Genomic DNA, 19964 nt, shown 5'->3' with positions numbered 1-19964 from the left:
AATCTGTGTATCCTACTATATACTGTAACGACCCGGTATTGTGTTCTGTGTTTGTGGGTGTGTTATGGTACTCATGGCTACTAGCAGGGGTTAAATATGTCAGGACAGATGGAAAGGTTGGGGGGGTATGATGGGTAATTGGAAATGCATAAATAGGGATTACTGTCTCATCTTTCTTTCTTTTCTGTTCGGGGCCTTGATCTGTTCCTATGAGAGTGACCCTTAACTCGACAGGGTAACATTGTGTACGTTCGGCATTTAGCGGCGTGGGCTGTGGCCGGAACAATAGCCCAGTTTAGGAATAAACCTGTGTTCTGACCTGCACACCTAGAGTCCGTCTCTTTTCCCTTTATGACCCAGCCGGGTCATTACATTGGTGTCAGAAGTGCTTTCGAACTACGGGATAGAGACTAGGCGAGTTAGCTGTTCAGTATAGGCCGGGTTGGCTTTAGCGTGACTCGCATCTCCGGTCATGATGCTTGGGGCGAGGCGGAAAATTAAGGAAGAGTCGGACAAAGTCTCCGTTGTGGACTCGGGGGTAGCCGGTCGGGAGGGTCAGGCGGCGACTGCCGTAGGAAAGCTGGAGAGCCACCTGGCGGGAGTTAAATTGTCAGTCAGCAAGATGGCAGAACTGGCGGGTTTTCCTTCACACCGCTCGAGAGCAGACGTCACGGCGACGGGGATATCGACGTCACCGGGTGCGGAAATGGCTGGGCCTGCTTATGTAAACAGAGATGGCAGCGACCTATTGCCATTAGCCACGGTAGCGGCTAAACTACCAAAGTTCAATGGACAAGGTAAATGGGACGTTTTTTTCACTCAATTCGAGTTGTTGGCTAGAGCCGGGAGGTGGTCTGACGAGACGAAAGCGTTACAGCTTGCCCTGAGCCTGGCAGAGGAGGCGTCGGAATGCCTGCTAACGCTAGCCCCGGACGAGAGGGGCGACTACGGTGCGCTAGTGGAGGCATTGGGGGGCCGTTTCGGCAGCGACGCGCAGCCCAACATGCTGCGGATTGAACTGAGTAACAAAAAGAGACTTCAGGGGGAATCATTAAAGGCGTTGGCAAGTGGTATTCTGAGCCTGACCAGGCGGGCTTATGCAACTATGCCGATTGGGGTGCAAGACGAGCTGGCACGGGACAGTTTTATTAGAGCGCTCTCTTCCACCGAACTGGGTAAGCATGTTCAGATGGCGGACCCACCATCTCTGCGGGCTGCAGTGGAGATAGCCAGGAAGAGGGAGCTGATCTGGGGTGAGGGAGTGAGAGTGGAAGTCGCCAGTCAACCAGAGGTGAGAGCAGCGGTGGCTGGGGTGCCAGGGGTCACAAAACCAGAGTGGGTTGACGAGTTGGGCGGGCTAGTCAAGACTGCTTCGCTTGTCATGGAGAGGGGCTCCAGGCAACGTCGCAGTGTCAGCTCAACTCCTATTGTCTGCTGGGGTTGTGGCCAACCTGGCCACATTCAGCGGGAGTGTGGCAGATTCCCCCGTCACCAGGGAAACGACAGCGGGTTCTCGCGCAGGGGGCAGCGCGGGCCCACCCCCCCCGCCCCCGAACCCACTGTAAGCAAAGGAGGTACCCAGCAGCGCAGACAAGAGGGTGGGGACCTGCTCCCCCAGGGTGTAGCTGCCGCCGTGTTTCCTAGTCCGGTAGTTGTGGTGGGACGTACCACCGTTGGGGACTTCTGCAATGTCAACGTCAAGGTAGAGGGGGTGGAATGTTTGGCCCTGGTCGACACGGGCTCTACAGTAACCCTGGTGAGACCAGACATACTACCTGTTGGGGTGCGGGTGGAGCCGACCCTTGTCCAGCTACGGACTGTCACGGGGGAGCTAGCCCCCATGTTAGGGAAGTGTCAGCTATCTGTGACTGTGGGGGGGAGAACTGTGGGGGTGTCCGGTGTGGGTAGCAGCGGTGCAGGACCCCTGTATACTGGGAATGGACTTTTTTGAAAAACTGTGGGGCTCAGTTGGACTTAGCGTCGGGCACTTTGAGGCTGTCGGGGGGGCCCACAGTGGGAATGTCGCCTTCGGGAGGGCCAGCAGGGGGCAGGGCTGTCCCTCCGTCTTCCTCCAAGCTTGCAGAAACTCCACCGGTCATCCCGGCTGCTCCCTTGGTCGTTGTGCCATCCCAGCAGCTGTCTCCGGCGGCGACGGCCTTCACTCCCCATCATGGTGCAAGCACAGGCAGCCCAGTAGCCCAAAACACACTGGCTCCTTCACCCCATCAGCCCGACGGGGGGAAGGAGGAAGCTATCGACGCCGTCGAGGCTGTGTGGCTGAAGAACTGTCAGGGTCTGGATGAGGGACAACAGAGACAGTTAAAGCAGCTGCTGTTGGACTTTAAAGATAGCTTCGCTTGGGGGGAAGATGAGGTAGGACAAACGCACCTAGTTCAGCACGAAATAGACACTGGGGACGCCCGACCCATTAAAATTCGGCCCCGTCGTATTCCCCTTGCCAGGAGGGAAGCAGCAGACACAGCTATTGTTGACATGTTGCGGGCTGATTTCATTGAGCCATCAGATAGCCCATGGTCCGCGCCGGTCGTCATGGTGACTAAGAAAGGCGGTAAACTTAGGTTTTGTGTTGACTACAGGGGCCTAAATTCTGTCACCACTAAAGACTCTTATCCCCTACCGAGGATTGATGAGTCGCTAGACCACGTGAGAGGGTCCTCGTGGTTCTCCTCCCTTGATCTGCGCAGTGGCTACTGGCAGGTGCCCCTCTCGCCAGGGGCACGTGAAAAAACGGCCTTCTCCACAGATAGGGGCCATTGGCAGTTCAAGGTGCTGTGCTTCGGGCTCTGTAATGCTCCTGCCACCTTTGAGAGGCTCATGGACAGAGTGCTGGCGGGGGTTCCGAGAGACGAGTGTGTTGTGTACCTAGACGACATATTGGTGCACGGCACATCGTTTGAGGGGGCAGAATTGAAACCAGGTGTGTGTAATACAGACAAAACAAAACTGAAAAATGGATCGGTGGTGACTAGAAAGCCGGTGACGTCGACCGCCGAACACCACCCGAACAAGGAGAAGGGCCGACTTCGGCGGAAGTCGTGACAGTACACCCCCTTGACGCGCGGCTCCAGCAGCGCGACGACACCGGCCTCGGGGACGACCCGGAGGGCGAGGTGCAGGGCGATCCGGGCGGAGACGGTGAAACTCTTGTAACATTGAAGGATCTAGAATGTCCTCCACCGGTACCCAGCATCTCTCCTCCGGGCCGTACCCCTCCCACTCCACGAGGTACTGAAGGCCCCTCGCCCGACGCCTTGAGTCCATGATGGCTCGTACGGTATACGCCGGGACCCCCTCGATGTCAAGAGGGGGTGGAGGAACCTCCCGCACCTCAGACTGCTGGAGCGGACCAGCCACCACCGGCCTGAGGAGCGACACATGGAACGAGGGGTTAATGTGATAATCAGGGGGGAGTTGTAACCTATAACAAACCTCGTTCAGTCTCCTCAGGACTTTAAATGGCCCCACAAACCGCGGACCCAGCTTCCGGCAGGGCAGGTGAAGGGGCAGGTTTCGGGTCGAGAGCCAGACCCGATCCCCCGGCGCATACACCGGGGCCTCACTGCGGTGGCGGTCGGCACTCGCCTTTTGCCTCCTGATGGCCCGTTGTAGCCGCACATGGGCAGCGTTCCATGTCTCCTCTGAGTGCCGAAACCATTCATCCACTGCAGGAGCCTCAATCTGGCTCTGATGCCATGGTGCCAGGACCGGCTGATAACCCAGCACACACTGAAAAGGTGATAGGTTGGTAGAGGAGTGGCGGAGGGAGTTTTGGGCCATCTCCGCCCAGGGGATGTAAACCGCCCACTCCCCCGGCCGGTCCTGGCAGTAGGACCTCAGAAACCTACCCACATCCTGGTTGACTCTTTCCACCTGCCCGTTAATCTCGGGGTGGAAACCTGAGGTAAGGCTGCTGTGGAACGGGAAGGGGTTGTAATTTCCCTCTGGGCAGATGTCTAGGTGCCTTGCACTGTGCGCATACCGAACAGGAGGAAACATAAACCCTCACGTCCTTAGCTAAAGTGGGCCACCAGTACTTCCCAGCAAGGCAGCGCACCGTCCGACCGATGCCAGGATGACCAGAGGAGGGTGACGTGTGAGCCCAACAGATCAAACGATCGTGGACATCAAACGGAACGTACAGATGCCCAGCTGGACAGTCAGGTGGAGTGGGCTCTGCACGTGACGCCCGTTCGATGTCCGCGTCCACCTCCCACACCACCGGTGCCACCAGGAGAGAGGCTGGAATTATGGGAGTGGGATCTGTGGACCGCTCCTCTGTATCATACAGCCGGGACAGTGCGTCTGCCTTAACGTTCTGGGAACCTGGTTTGTAGGAAAGGGTGAAAACAAAACGGGTGAAAAACATGGCCCACCTTGCCTGGCGAGGGTTCATTCTCCTCGCCGCCCGGATGTACTCCAGATTGCGGTGGTCAGTCCAAATGAGAAAAGGGTGTCTAGCCCCCTCAAGCCAATGTCTCCACGCTTTCAGAGCCATGACAACAGCCAGCAACTCCCGGTCCCCCACATCATAGTTTCGCTCCCCCGGGCTGAGCTTCTTCGAAAAGAATGCACAGGGGCGGAGCTTTAGTGGCGTACCCGAGCGCTGAGACAGCACAGCCCCTATCCCTGCCTCGGACGCGTCCACCTCAACTATGAATGCTAAGGAAGGATCAGGATGAGCCAGCACGGGAGCCGAGGTAAACAGAGCCTTCAGGTGACCAAAAGCCCTGTCCGCCCCAGCTGTCCACCGCAGTCGCACCGGTCCCCCCTTCAGCAGTGAGGTAATGGGAGCCGCTACCTGACCAAAACCCCGGATAAATCTCCGGTAGTAGTTGGCAAACCCTAAAAACCGCTGCACCTCCTTTACCGTGGTTGGAGTCGGCCAATTACGCACGGCTGAAATGCGGTCATTCTCCATCTCTACCCCTGACGCTGAAAAGCGGTACCCTAGGAAGGAGATGGACTGTTGGAAGAACAGACATTTCTCAGCCTTGACGTACAGGTCATGCTCCAACAGTCGACCAAGCACCCTGCGCACTAGGGACACATGCTCGGCGTGTGTAGCGGAGTATATTAGAATGCTATCTATATACACCACTACACCCTGCCCGTGCAGGTCCCTGAAAATCTCATCTACAAAGGATTGGAAGACTGATGGAGCATTCATTAACCCGTACGGCATGACGAGGTACTCATGCCCAGAAGTGGTGCTAAATGCTGTCTTCCACTCATCTCCCGCCTTGATACGCACCAGGTTGTAAGCGCTCCTGAGGTCCAATTTTGTGAAGAAGCGCGCCTCGTGTAATGACTCGGTCATACTGGCTATGAGTGGTAGCGGGTAACTGTATTTTACCGTGAACTTATTTAAACCTCGATAATCAATACACGGGCGCAAACCTCCATCCTTCTTCTTCACCCCAAAAAACTTGAGGAGACAGGTGAGATGGAAGGCTGAATGTATCCCTGTCCCAGAGATTCGGTGACATATGTCTCCATAGCCACCGTCTCCTCCTGTGACAGAGGATACACGTGACTCCTGGGAAGTGCAGCGTCTACCAAGAGATCTATCGCACAATCCCCCGGTCGATGGGGTGGTAATTGAGTCGCCTTCTTTTTACAGAAGGCGAGTGCCAAATCGGCATATTCTGGGGGAATGTGCATGGTGGAAACCTGGTTTGGACTTTCCACCGTAGTGGCACCTAAGGAAACACCTACACACCTCCCTGAACACTGACAGGACCATACCTTGAGAGCCCTCTGTTGCCACGAAATAATCGGATCATGAGAGGCCAACCAGGGAAGACCTAACACAACAGGAAACGCAGGAGAGTCGATCAGGAAGAGACTAATTCTCTCCTCGTGATCCCCCTGCGTTCTCATAGCAATGGGCGCTGTGACCTCCCCAATCAGCCCCGACCCCAAAGGACGACTATCTAAGGCATGTACAGGGAAGGGAACATCAACAGGAACAATAGGGATCCCTAATCTATGTGCCAAAGAGCGGTCAATAAAGTTCCCAGCTGCGCCTGAATCTACTAGCGCCTTATGCTGGGGATGCGGGGAAAACTCAGGAAATTTTATGGGTAACCACATGTGTGCAACAGGGGGCTCTGGGTGAGTTGTGTGCCTACTCACCTGGGATGACCCACCAGTGCTCCGCCTGCTACCTCGACTTCCAGGAGAAACACCCCAGCACCGACCAGCAGTGTGCCCTCTGCGGCCACAGTTGGTGCAGGGAATGGTCCCCCCTCCGGTCCCCCTCATAGCAGCCCCTCCTAACTCCATAGGTGTTGGATTCAAGGTGCTGGGTAATGGAACGGGCGGACCCCGATCTAGACGTCCGCGGGAGGCCAACAGGTTATCCAGCCGGATAGATAAGTCCACCAGCTGGTCCAGGTTGAGAGTGGTGTCCCTGCAGGCTAGCTCCCTACGAACGTCCTCTCGTAAACTACACCTGTAGTGATCGATCAGGGTCCGCTCATTCCATCCCGCACCAGCTGCCAGAGTTCTGAAGTCCAGTGCGAACTCTTGAGCGCTCCTCATCCCCTGTCTAATATGGAACAATCGCTCTCCCGCCGCTCTCCCTTCAGGTGGATGATCAAAGACTGCCCGGAAGCGGCGAGAGAAGTCCTCATAGTCATCCAGAGTTAGGCCAACGGCGTTTACGCAAAATACAAGCAAAAATTCCTCATAGGGAATATAACAAACACACATGCACCAACAACAACCACTAACGAAACAAACAATCACAGACAGAACAGAAATGTATGCCAGAGGGTTAAATAGGGAACATGATAGGGGAATTGAAACCAGGTGTGTGTAATACAGACAAAACAAAACGAAACTGAAAAATGGATCGGTGGTGACTAGAAAGCCAGTGACGTCGACCGCCGAACACCACCCGAACAAGGAGAAGGGCCGACTTCGGCGGAAGTCGTGACAGTTATGTCTGAAAAAGTCAGTTATAAATTATTTTGTCCTAGTTCTAAACAATTTATCATCTAGTAGGCTTTGATTAAATTTCCAATATCCTCGCCTATGTGGAAATTCTGTAAGAGTAATATATATGCCAATTATGTGATAATCCGACCGCATTCTGTCCCCTATCAACACTTTTAAAACTTTTGGTGCAGAGAGAATGGCATAAGAAAGTAGTCAAGACAACTAGCTTGATTAAGCCTCCGCCACTAGATCAGGGTATTTAAGTCTCCATATATCCACTAATTCCAATATATCCATGACATTCATGATTTCCTTAAGTGCCTGAGGGTGATAGTTTGTAGTGTGATTTCCTTTCCAGTCCATAGAGGTATTTAAGACCGTATTAAAATCTCCCACCATAATAATAGAGTCTAGTGTTGCTTGTAGAGTTGATAAATTCTTATACAGTATATATTTTCAAAGAAGCTTGGATCATCTGTTAAGGCTGTCTAAGGGAGGCAAAGTCAGGTGCAGGAGAGCAGAGTAGAGTAAACAGGCACACTTTTATTCCGTTCAACAATAGGCACAAATAATTACATAAGTGCCCAAAAACTCGGAACATAAACTATAAAAGTATCGTGAGTGAACATACAGTGGGGAGAACAAGTATTTGATACACTGCCGATTTTGCAGGTTTTCCTACTTACAAAGCATGTAGAGGTCTGTAATTTTTATCATAGGCACACTTCAACTGTGAGAGACGGAATCTAAAACAAAAATCCAGAAAATCACATTGTATGATTTTTAAATAATTAATTTGCATTTTATTGCATGACATAAGTATTTGATCACCTACCAACCAGTAAGAATTCCGGCTCTCACAGACCTGTTAGTTTTTCTTTAAGAAGCCCTCCTGTTCTCCACTCATTACCTGTATTAACTGCACCTGTTTGAACTCGTTACCTGTATAAAAGACACCTGTCCACACACTCAATCAAACAGATTCCAACCTCTCCACAATGGCCAAGACCAGAGAGCTGTGTAAGGACATCAGGGATAAAATTGTAGACCTGCACAAGGCTGGGATGGGCTACAGGACAATAGGCAAGCAGCTTGGTGAGAAGGAAACAACTGTTGGCGCAATTATTAGAAAATGGAAGAAGTTCAAGATGACGGTCAATCACCCTCGGTCTGGGGCTCCATGCAAGATTTCACCTCGTGGGGCATCAATGATCATGAGGAAGGTGAGGCATCAGCCCAGAACTACACGGCAGGACCTGGTCAATGACCTGAAGAGAGCTGGGACCACAGTCTCAAAGAAAACCATTAGTAACACACTACGCCGTCATGGATTAAAATCCTGCAGCGCACGCAAGGTCCCCCTGCTTAAGCCAGTGCATGTCCAGGCCTGTCTGAAGTTTGCCAATGACCATCTGGATGATCCAGAGGAGGAATGGGAGAAGGTCATGTGGTCTGATGAGACAAAAATTGAGCTTTTTGGTCTAACTCCACTCGCCGTGTTTGGAGGAAGAAGAAGTATGAGTACAACCCCAAGAACACCATCCCAACCATGAAGCATGGAGGTGGAAACATCATTCTTTGGGGATGCTTTTCTGCAAAGGGGACAGGACGACTGCACCGTATTGAGGGGAGGATGGATGGGGCCATGTATCGCGAGATCTTGGCCAACAACCTCCTTCCCTCAGTAAGAGCATTGAAGATGGGTCGTGGCTGGGTCTTCCAGCATGACAACGACACGAAGCACACAGCCATGGCAACCAAGGAGTGGCTCCGTAAGAAGCATCTCAAGGTCCTGGAGTGGCCTAGCCAGTCTCCAGACCTGAACCCAATAGAAAATCTTTGGAGGGAGCTGAAAGTCCGTATTGCCCAGCGACAGCCCCGAAACCTGAAGGATCTGGAGAAGATCTGTAGGGAGGAGTGGGCCAAAATCCCTGCTGCAGTGTGTGCAAACCTAGTCAAGAACTACAGGAAACGTATGATCTCTGTAATTGCAAACAAAGGTTTCTGTACCAAATATTAAGTTCTGCTTTTCTGATGTATCAAATACTTATGTCATGCAATAAAATGCAAATTAATTACTTAAAAATCATACAATGTGATTTTCTGGATTTTTGTTTTAGATTCCGTCTCTCATAGTTGAAGTGTACCTATGATAAAAATTACAGACCTCTACATGCTTTGTAAGTAGGAAAACCTGCAAAATCGGCAGTGTATCAAATACTTGTTCTCCCCACTGTATACCGTTAACAATGAACAATTACATACAAAGACATGATGGGGAACAGAGGACTAAATACATGTAGATTGATTGGGGAATGAAAACCAGGTGTGTATGGAACAAGACAAAACAAATGGACATATGAAAAATGGAGCGGCGATGGCTAGAAAGCCGGTGACGTCGATCGCCGAACGCCGCCCGAACAAGGAGAGGAGCCGACTTCGGCGGTCGTGACAGTATCCAGGATGGAACGAACGATGAACGCCGGGGCCCCCTCGATGTCCAAAGGGGGCGGAGGGACCTTCCGCACCTCAAATTCTTGGAGCGGACCAGCCACCACCGGCCTGAGGAGAGACACATGGAACGAGGGGTTAATACGATAATCAGAGGGAAGCTGTAATCTGTAACATACCTCGTTCACCCTCCTTAGGACTTTGAAGGGCCCCACAAACCGCGGACCCAGCTTCCGGCAGGGCAGGCGGAGGGGCAGGTCTTGGGTCGAGAGCCAGACCCGGTCCCCCGGTGCGAACACCGGGGTCTTACTGCGGTGATGGTCCGCACTGGTTTTCTGGCGAAGCGCGGCTCGCTGGAGGTGTACACGGGTGGCCTCCCATGTCTCCTCCGCACGACTGAACCAGTCATCCACCGCAGGAGCCTCGGTCTGACCCTGATGCCACGGCGCCAGAACCGGCTGGTACCCCAATACGCACTGAAAGGGGGAGAGGTTAGTGGAGGAGTGGCGAAGCGAGTTCTGTGCCATCTCGGCCCAGGGCACGAACGCCGCCCACTCCCCCGGCCGGTCCTGGCAATAGGACCACAGAAACCTGCCCACATCCTGGTTGACTCTCTCTACCTGCCCGTTACTCTCGGGGTGAAAACCCGAGGTAAGGCTGATCGAGACCCCCAGACATTCCATGAATGCCTTCCAGACTCTCCACGTGAACTGGGGACCCCGATCAGACACTATATCCGCAGGCACCCCTGCGCAGGCACCCCCAAATCAAATTTTATTGGTCACACACACATGGTTAGCAGATGTTATTGCGAGTGTAGTGAAATGCTTGTGCTTCTAGTTCCGACAGTGCAGCAATATCTAACAAGTAATATCTAACAATTCCACAACAAATACCTAATACACAAATCTACAGTTGAAGTCAGAAGTTTACATACACTTAGTTTGGAGTCATTAAAACTTGTTTTTCAACCACTCCACAAATTTCTTGTTAACAAACTATCGTTTTGGCAAGTCGGTTAGGACATCTACTTTGTGCATGATAGAAGTAATTTTTCCAACAATTGTTTATAGACAGATTATTTCACTTATAATTCACTGTATCACAATTCCAGTGGGTCAGAGGTTTACATACACTAAGTTGACTGTGCCTTTAAACAGCTTGGAAAATTCCAGAAAATCATGTCATGGCTTTAGAAGCTTCTGATAGGCTAATTGACATCATTTGAGTCAATTGGATGTGTACCTGTGGATGTATTTCAAGGCCTACCTTCAAACTCAGTGCCTCTTTGCTTGACATCATGGGAAAATCAAAAGAAATCAGCCAAGACCTCAGAAAAAATAATTGTATCATTAGAAAACACTTTTGCAATTATGTTAGCACAGCTGAAAACTGTTGTGCTGATTAGTTTGAGAAACAGACGCCTCACAAGTCCTCAACTGGCAGCTTCATTAAATAGTACCTGAAAAACACCAGTCTCAATGTCAACAATGAAGGGGCTACTCCGGGATGCTGGCCTTCTAGGCAGGACTTCCGGGAGGTTTTCAACAAGGCCAGTACCACATCGCTTCCACCGCATCGGCCCTACGACTGCGTTATCTACCATCTCCCGGGCACTACACCACCTCGGGGGCGGCTTTATTCCCTGTCGGGTCCGGAGACCAAGTCGATGGAAAGGTACATTGAGGACTCCCTGGTTGCAGGGTGTATCCGTCCATCTGCGTCTCCTGGAGAACCAGCTTTTTGTTAAAACTGAGAAATGTGAATTCCAATGCTCCACCATCTCCTTCCTAGGATACATCATCGCTGCAGGAAATACGCAGATGGATTCTGGCAAGGTGAGAGCTGTGGTAGATTGGCCACAACCCACATCCAGAGTGCAGCTGCAACACTAATTTCTACCGCCATTTCATCCGGGGTTACAGCACCCTGGCTTCCCCCCTTTCAGCACTCACCTCTCCGAGGGTCCCGTTCACATGGTCTCCAGCTGCTGACCAGGCATTCTCAACCTCAAACATCGATTCAATACAGCTCCCAAGCCCCTCTGCCTACCATCTCAATCCATCCGGATCCGACCCGTCAGTTCGGATGTCGGAGTGGGGTCAGTCCAGTCCCAGCCGTCTGCACAGGACCAAAAGCTGCATCCCTGTGCTTTCCTTTCCCATCGTCTTAACACCACTGAGAGGAATTATGATGTGGGAAATTGAGATGTACTCGTGGTGAAGATGGCGTTGGAGGAGTGGAGGCACTGGTTCGAGGGGGCAGAACATCCATTCTTAGTGTGGACTGATCATAAGAACCTAGAATATCTCCACACCGCCAAGCGCCTCAACTCTAGTTAAGCTCGATGGGCCCTGCTATTCACTCGGTTCAACTTTACCATCTCTTACCACCCGGGGTCCAAGAATGTTAAGCCTGATGACTCTCACGCCTCTATAGCCCCGCTGCTACACCATCGGACCCCAAGAACATCCCCGCTACCTCTTGTCTAGCGGCTGCACTCGCCTGGGGTATAGAGAACCATGTTCGTGAGGCGCAGAATTCCTAAATTTTGCACCCTTATTTGGTCGTCGGCCAGCCTGTCCTCCGGTTTTCACCCCCAGTCCAACAGCCAGTCGGAGCGAGCCAATCATAACCTGGAGACGGCACTTCGGTGCCTCGTCTCCACCAACCCCACCACCTGGAGCCAGCAACTCGTGTGGGTGGAATATGCACGCAACACCCTTCCCTGCTCGCCCTTCGAGTGTTCCAAGGGATATCAGCCCCCGCTTTTCCCTGAGCAAGAGGAAGAGATCAGCATACCCTCGGCCCAAATGTTCGTCCACCGCTGTCGCCGTATCTGGAAGAGAGCCCACCGTACCCCTGCTCCCCGCTATCATCTCCCCGCTATTGTCTCGAGGTTATGGCTGTCCACTCGGGATCTGACCCTCCGGGTGGAGTCCCGTAAATTTCCCCCCCATTTTATCGGCCCTTTCCCCGACTCTAAGATTCTTAGCCACTCTGCTGTTCATCTTCTGTTGCCCCGCACCCTCCGTATACTTCCCACTTTTCATATGTCTAGGATTAAACCTCTATCTCACAGCCCTTTGTCTCCTGTTAACTTCAGCTGCATGGTTTAAGTTACATAAAAATGATCTAGGTGAGATCATTCGTTGGGCTAATACCTTTGCCTCGTGTGAGTTGGCTGAGTAGGAGTCCATTGGTTCGTCCAGCAAAGTCCACAGCCTTCGTCACTAATGCTTCCCTCGTAACCTGTGTTGCATTGATGATCACAGCTGGCCTGCCTCCGTAGAGGCTTCCCATAGCGAGCTGACAGCTGTTTCAAACATGTGAAAAGGTATGAAAGACTATTAGAAGAACTCTGATGTTTCTTTGCTTGTTTCTTCATTGGTTATAGATGTCTCTGATGGGTTCCGGGCTTGTTCCAATGACCTGTCCGTTTATGTTAATTACCTTGTTCAATGGGTTCTGATTCATATTCCCTAGTGCTCCAAATCATTCATTGATGTGAATAAGTTGGTCGTTCTTTGCATATTCACATCCTGTCCTCAGATTAATAAAATCATTTTATTTAATAGACAAATATCACCAACAGCAGAACCATATAGCCCTTTCCAAATATCAATAGGATTTTCCAGGTTCAGCTGCAAAATATTTCTAAATATTGGGATGGGTTGTGGACCATGAGTGAAGTTTTTGGCCCTGCGAATCCTGAGGAGGTAGAAGAGCAGGCAGATGCAGAGCCACAGCAGAATCAAGGTGCCCAGCCTGATGACTGTTGTCCCACTGCTCCCAGCTACATTACCACTACGCACAGTAATGGTCATGTGACCCCTTCTCGTGACACTTCATTGGTTGTAAACAATTTGTTTTTCAGAGACAATAATATTTTATTTTACAATAATACAATTGCTCAGAGAAAATATAATAAAAGTAATAAAACAAAATCTAAAAAAGATAAGTGTCAAAAGTATTGGCACCCCTAAAGATTCTTATAAATAAAATCAAACCAAATATAATCTGCATTAACGTTCTACATTTTAAAATTAATCTCTGTTTAAGAAACTGTATGCCAATAGGCTCTTTGAAAGGGTTGGCAGAAAAAAAGCCTTTATTAAAAGCAACTTAACAATGTAAATGCCTGGAGTTTGCTAAATGGCATTGGCACTTGGATTGGAACCAGGTGCAATGGTCAGATGAGACAAAAATAGAGGTCTTTGGCCACCCAAACCAGTGGTGGGTTTGGTGTCGAAAGAAGGATGCATGAGCAGAAAAGTACCTCATACCTACTGTAAAATATGGTGGTGGATCTTTGACATTATGGGGCTATTTTGTTCCACTGATCCTGGTGCTCTTGTTATGGTCAACGGCTTCATGAACTCTACCAAGTACCAGGACATTTTACCCAAAAACCTGCTTGCCTCTGCCAGGAGGCTGACACTGGCCGCAAGTGGATCTTCTAGCAAGACAATGTCCCCAAGCACACATCAAAATCCAAAAAGGAATGGTTAATTGACCACAAAATATTTATTTTGCAATGGCCATCTCCAGACTTGAACCCCATTGAAAACCTTCTGTAAACAGCAGTCATAAGCGCAAAGGATATCAAGCATCTGGAAAGATTATGTATGGAGGAATGGTCTAATGTGTTCTCCAATCTCATAAAACATTATAGAAAAAGGCTCAGTGCTGTTATTGTAGCAAGGGGGAGGGTGCACAAAGCATTAAAAATGGGTGAAAACAATTTTGATACATATCTTTTTGAGAGAAAAAAAGGTAACTTTCTCTGAGCAATTGTATTAGTATAAAATAGTATACTTTTTTGGAGCATACAATACAGCTCAGTATTTGTATTATTTATTTCATACAGTATTTTTTTCTCATCTTTATCAAGGTTGCCAATAATTACTGGACAAACTATTTCCCCATGTGTAAACTCTGTGAACAGTGCTATATACAGAAAATGTATTGCAGTACAACAACTCACATTAAACATTTTATTTTGAATTCAGCTAGCCACACATTTTTTAAATCCAATATTACATACGATACGATAAGCAACAAATGCGAAAGCCCTTTATTGTGTAGTGAATTTTCCCATTAATAAGTGCAGGGTGTGAGTAATGAATTATATATTACATACATCAACTATACTCACACATGAAAATGTTATCCTACAAATAACACATTTAAACACACCTGTGTCAAACACAAATTCACAAATATATAAGGGAATAATTATAAGGGTTGAAATACAATATTATTACATGGAAATCCTTTAAGACTTCTGTCTAGAATATCCCCTTAACTAGTCCCCTCTGCCTTACACCCAGTCTGTATGGTTTGGGGGACATGGTTGCACCAAACACAGGGGTGCAGTCAGGTTCCCATGCGTCCAACAAACTGCATTACCTCTTTACTTCCGATGCTGTCAACAACATCAGCGATGCACCTTGTGTTGCTCTATCCCCCACCTGCCGAGAACTGCATGAAGGCCTCAGGCCACTCAAACTCTCCCTGCACATTACGGAAGTTTAAGAGGTTGAACTCTTAAACTTGGTGGCAAATATTTTCAGCCTCCTGTGGGGGAAGAGGCACTGTCATGCCCTCTTCACGAATGGCCGGGTGTGTGTAGACCATGTTAATTCCTTAGTGATGTGGACGCCAAGGAACTTGAAGCTCTCAACCTGCTCCATTACAGCCCCGTTGATGTGGATGGGGGCGTGCTCTCCCCTCTTTCTCCTGTAGTCCACGATCAGTTCCTTGGCCTTACTGACGTTGAGGGAGTGGTTTTTGTCCTGGCACCACACTACTAAGTGACTGACCTCCTTCCTGTAGGCTGTCTCAGCAAAGTTGGTGATCAGGCCTACCACCGTCGTGTTGTCAGCAAACTTGATGATGGTGTTGGAGTCGTGCGTGGCCACGCAGTCGTGGGTGAACAGGGAGTACAGAAGGGGACTAAGCACACACCCCTGAGGAAGCCCCGTGAGGGTCAGCGTGGCGGAGGTGTTGTTGCCTACCCTCACCACCTGGGGCCGGCCCGTCAGGAACTCCAGGATTCAGTTGCAGAGGGATGTGTTCAGTCCCAGTGTCCCCAGCTTGGTGATGAGCTTGGAGGGGACTAGGGTATTAAGCGCTGAGCATGTAGTCTATGAACAGGATTCTCACATAGTTATTTCCCCTCTTGTCCAGATGGGAGAGGGCAGTGTGAAATGCAATTGAGATCGCGTCAACTGTGGATCTGTTGGGGCGGTATGCGAATTGGAGTGGGTCCAGGGTGTCTGGGATGATGGTGTTGATGTATGTCATGACCAGCCTTTCAAAGCACTTCATAATTACAGATGTGAATGCTATAGGGCGATAGTAATTTAGTCAGGTTACATTGGAGTTATTGGGAACAGGGACAATGGTGGTCAGCTTGAAACATGTTGGGATTACAGACTGGGACAAGGAGAGACTGAAAATGTCCATGAACACACCTGCCAGCTGGTTTGCGCATGCTTTGAGAACACGCACTAGTATTCTGTCTGGTCCGGCATCCTTGCGAATGTTAACCTTTTAAAAAGTTTTACTCACATCGGCCACCGAGCTCGAGATCACACAATCATCCGGAACCACAGGGGTTTTCACGCAAGACTTAGTGTTGTATTCCTCGAAGCAAGCATAAAAGGCATTTAACTAATTTGGGAGTTCTGCATCACTGGGCATCTCATGGCTGGTTTCGCCTTTGTAATCCTTTATCGTATGCAAGCCCTGCCACATCCGACAAGTGTCAGAGCCGGTGTAATAGGATTACACCTTCCTCCTATATTGTCCTTTTGCATGGTTGATGTCTCGTCGGAGGTCCTAGCAGGCTTTTTGTATGCATCCATGTCCGTGTCCCGTTCCTTGTAAGCAATATCTCTAGCCTTTAGCCCAGCGCAGATATTGCCTGTAATCCAGGGTTTTTGGTTTGGATACGGTCATATAGAAATTGTGGGGATGACAATGTCTATGCACCTATTGATGAAGCCCATAACTGATGTGGTAAACTCCCCAATGCTATCGGATGAATTCCAGAACATATCCCAGTCTGTACTAGCAAACAGTCTTGTAGCCTCACGTATGCTTCATCGGACCACTTCCATATTGAGCATGTCACTGGTACTTCCTGTTTGAGCTTTCGTTTATTAACAGGAAGCAGGAGAATAGTTGTGGTCAGATTTGCCGAAGGTAAGATGAGGGAGGGTGTTGTATACGTTTCTGTGGGTAGAATAAAAGTGGTTTAGAGTTTTAGCACCCCTAGTGGCACAGGAGACGTGTTGGTAAAATTGAGGTAGAATGGTTTTAAGTCACCCCGTGTTAAAGTCTCCGCCCACCAAAAACACTGCCTCTGGGTGAGCGGTTTTCATGTTTGTTTATGGCCCCATACAGTTCGTTGAGTGCCAAAGTGGTGTTGGCTTGTGGAAGCATGTAGAAAGCCATGATAATTAAGGATGAGAACTCTCTTGGTAGATAAAAGAGTCTGCAGCTTACCATGAGGTATTCTATATCAGGTGAGAAAAAGCTTGAGATTTCCTTCACACTGGAAGCAGCTCACCAGTTGTTGTTCATGAAGTGGCCCACCCCTCCCCATTTGGACTTGCCTGAGGCCACCTGCATCTGATTGTGTCGCTACATGGAGAAACCACTGAGAACGAAGCTCATCCATCTTATTCTCGAGTGACTAGAGATTTGCCAATAGAACGGAGGGGAGTGCCAGTCTATTTTCTATTTGTCTCATTCTCACCTGGATGCCGGTAGCCCATGAAACAAAGGAATGGGGTCGGATTTGAAGTCAGATTTGAAGTCGAAATCAAGGTTAGTAACTGTCGATCTGATGTCCAGAAGTGCTTGGTGGACATATGTGCTAATAGTAGGAACTTTCTGTACAAAAAAGTAAAGATAAACTTGAAAAAAGGCACTAAATGGCAAAGTCGGGTTGGAACTCGTAAGATGTCGCCCTTCTCAGTCGGCGCCATCTCAGATTCATGTCTTGTCTGGGGTGAAACTCACGAAAATGAAACAAGCTAATGTAAATTTACATTTACATTTAAGTCATTTAGCAGACGCTCTTATCCATAGCGACTTACAAATCGGAAAGTTCATACATATTCATCCTGGTCCCCCCGTGGGGAATGAACCCACAACCCTGGCGTTGCAAGCGCCATGCTCTACCAACTGAGCCACACGGGACCAAACTTTAAATGTAGTGCATTCTCTAAAGATATGTGTCAAATACAAATTCGCAAATAAATAATTTAGTGAAGAACAGTAATTAATTACACATTAATATTAATATTGCATCAATCCTATTTCACCTCTGTCTAGAATATTCATCTTACCCTTAACCGTTAGCAATGCATAGGTAAAATCACTGGGGAAGCAAAGTCAAGCCAATAAAAAGCCCTATTACAACCTATGTTGTGATATTTGATGTGAATCCAAATCCAAACTGGCCTCCGTTGGGGGGCGTTTTGTTGCGCCAGGATAACCCACAGTTGAGCTCAGTTCAATGCTGATTGGCTAATAATTTTATAATTTCTTTGTCAAGGGGGGCCAAATGCTTGCTGGCATCAATCAAATGCTACGGCGCCAACATGTCATACTCTTTTGTTTCAGACAGAATCAGATACATGGGCTACACATACTGAGACAGAGGGGTGCTGTTACCCTCAATCGGATGATTTCTCCGGTGAGATTCAGCTACTTGCTAATTGAAGGAAAATTATGAAAACACAGAGATGAAATATACATTATTTTATAATTTTTATATTGGTCAAATATTTGGGGAAGCCTGGCTTCCCTTGGCATCCATGAATACATGCCACTGCTCCTAACTAGTTCCTTACATCAAATCTGTAGGGTTTGGGGGACAGGGTAATATCAAACACAGGGGTGTAGTCAGGTACCCCTGCATTCTCAGTCCAGACAAACTTGAAGTGTCTCAAGAGAGTAACCATGATGAGGAAGAGCTCCATGCGAGCGAGTCCTTCTCCAAGACACATTTGTGGCCCTGCAACAATACTATAACTATATGCAGTGGGTCTATTATAACCATATACAGTAGGTCTACCATAACTATATGCAGTAGGTGAACTATAACTATATACAGTAGGTCTGCTATAACTATATACAGTAGGTATACTATAACTAAATACAGTAGGTCTGCTATAACTATATACAGTAGGTATACTATAACTATATACAGTAGATCTACTATAACTATATACAGAAGATATGCTATAACAATACATAGTAGGTCTACTATAACTATATACAGTAGGTCTGCTATAACTATGTACAGTAGGCATTCTATATATAGTAGTTCTGCTATAGCTATATACATTAGTTATGCTATAACTATATACAGAAGTTCTACTATAACTATATACAGTAGGCATTCTATATATAGTAGTTCTGCTATAACTATATACAGTGGGGAGAACAAGTATTTGATACACTGCCGATTTTGCAGGTTTTCCTACTTACAAAGCATGTAGAGGTCTGTAATTTGTATCATAGGTACACTTCAACTGTGAGAGACGGAATCTAAAACAAAAATCCAGAAAATCACATTGTATGATTTTTAAGTAATTAATTTGCATTTTATTGCATGACATAAGTATCTGATCACCTACCAACCAGTAAGAATTCCGGCTCTCACAGACCTGTTAGTTTTTCTGCCCCCAGCCATAAGAAGTTTACTTAAGTACTTTACAACACTGGAAATTGGGCGAACTATTAGAAATTTAGCTGCCAGGAAATGGCGGAGCGATTTCTGCATATTGCACCTTTCAATGATGATCACATTTTTTGGTTGGTTGAGCACACTCCACTTCTTTCCTAATTAATTTTAGCAACATTTAATCTTAAGAAAAGTGCTTTATTAGTGGTTGTACCTATCTTTTTTACACAGTTCTTTCAAGGAATGTGGAAAATGTCCGCCATCCCTGCAATTAAATTCTTATACACTGCTCAAAAAAATAAAGGGAACACTAAAATAACACATCCTAGATCTGAATGAATGAAATATTCTTATTAAATACTTTTTTTCTTTACATAGTTGAATGTGCTGACAACAAAATCACACAAAAATTATCAATGGAAATCAAATTTATCAACCCATGGAGGTCTGGATTTGGAGTCACACTCAAAATTAAAGTGGAAAACCACACTACAGGCTGATCCAACTTTGATGTAGTGTCCTTAAAACAAGTCAAAATGAGGCTCAGTAGTGTGTGTGGCCTCCACGTGCCTGTATGACCTCCCTACAACGCCTGGGCATGCTCCTGATGAGGTGGCGGATGGTCTCCTGAGGGATCTCCTCCCAGACCTGGACTAAAGCATCCGCCAACTCCTGGACAGTCTGTGGTGCAACGTGGCGTTGGTGGATGGAGCGAGACATGATGTCCCAGATGTGCTCAATTGGATTCAGGTCTGGGGAACGGGCGGGCCAGTCCATAGCATCAATGCCTTCCTCTTGCAGGAACTGCTGACACACTCCAGCCACATGAGGTCTAGCATTGTCT

The sequence above is a fragment of the Salvelinus alpinus genome, chromosome 9, assembly GCF_045679555.1.
Source record: "Salvelinus alpinus chromosome 9, SLU_Salpinus.1, whole genome shotgun sequence".
Lineage (NCBI taxonomy): Eukaryota > Metazoa > Chordata > Actinopteri > Salmoniformes > Salmonidae > Salvelinus > Salvelinus alpinus.
Note: the sequence above shows the minus strand (reverse complement) of the source record.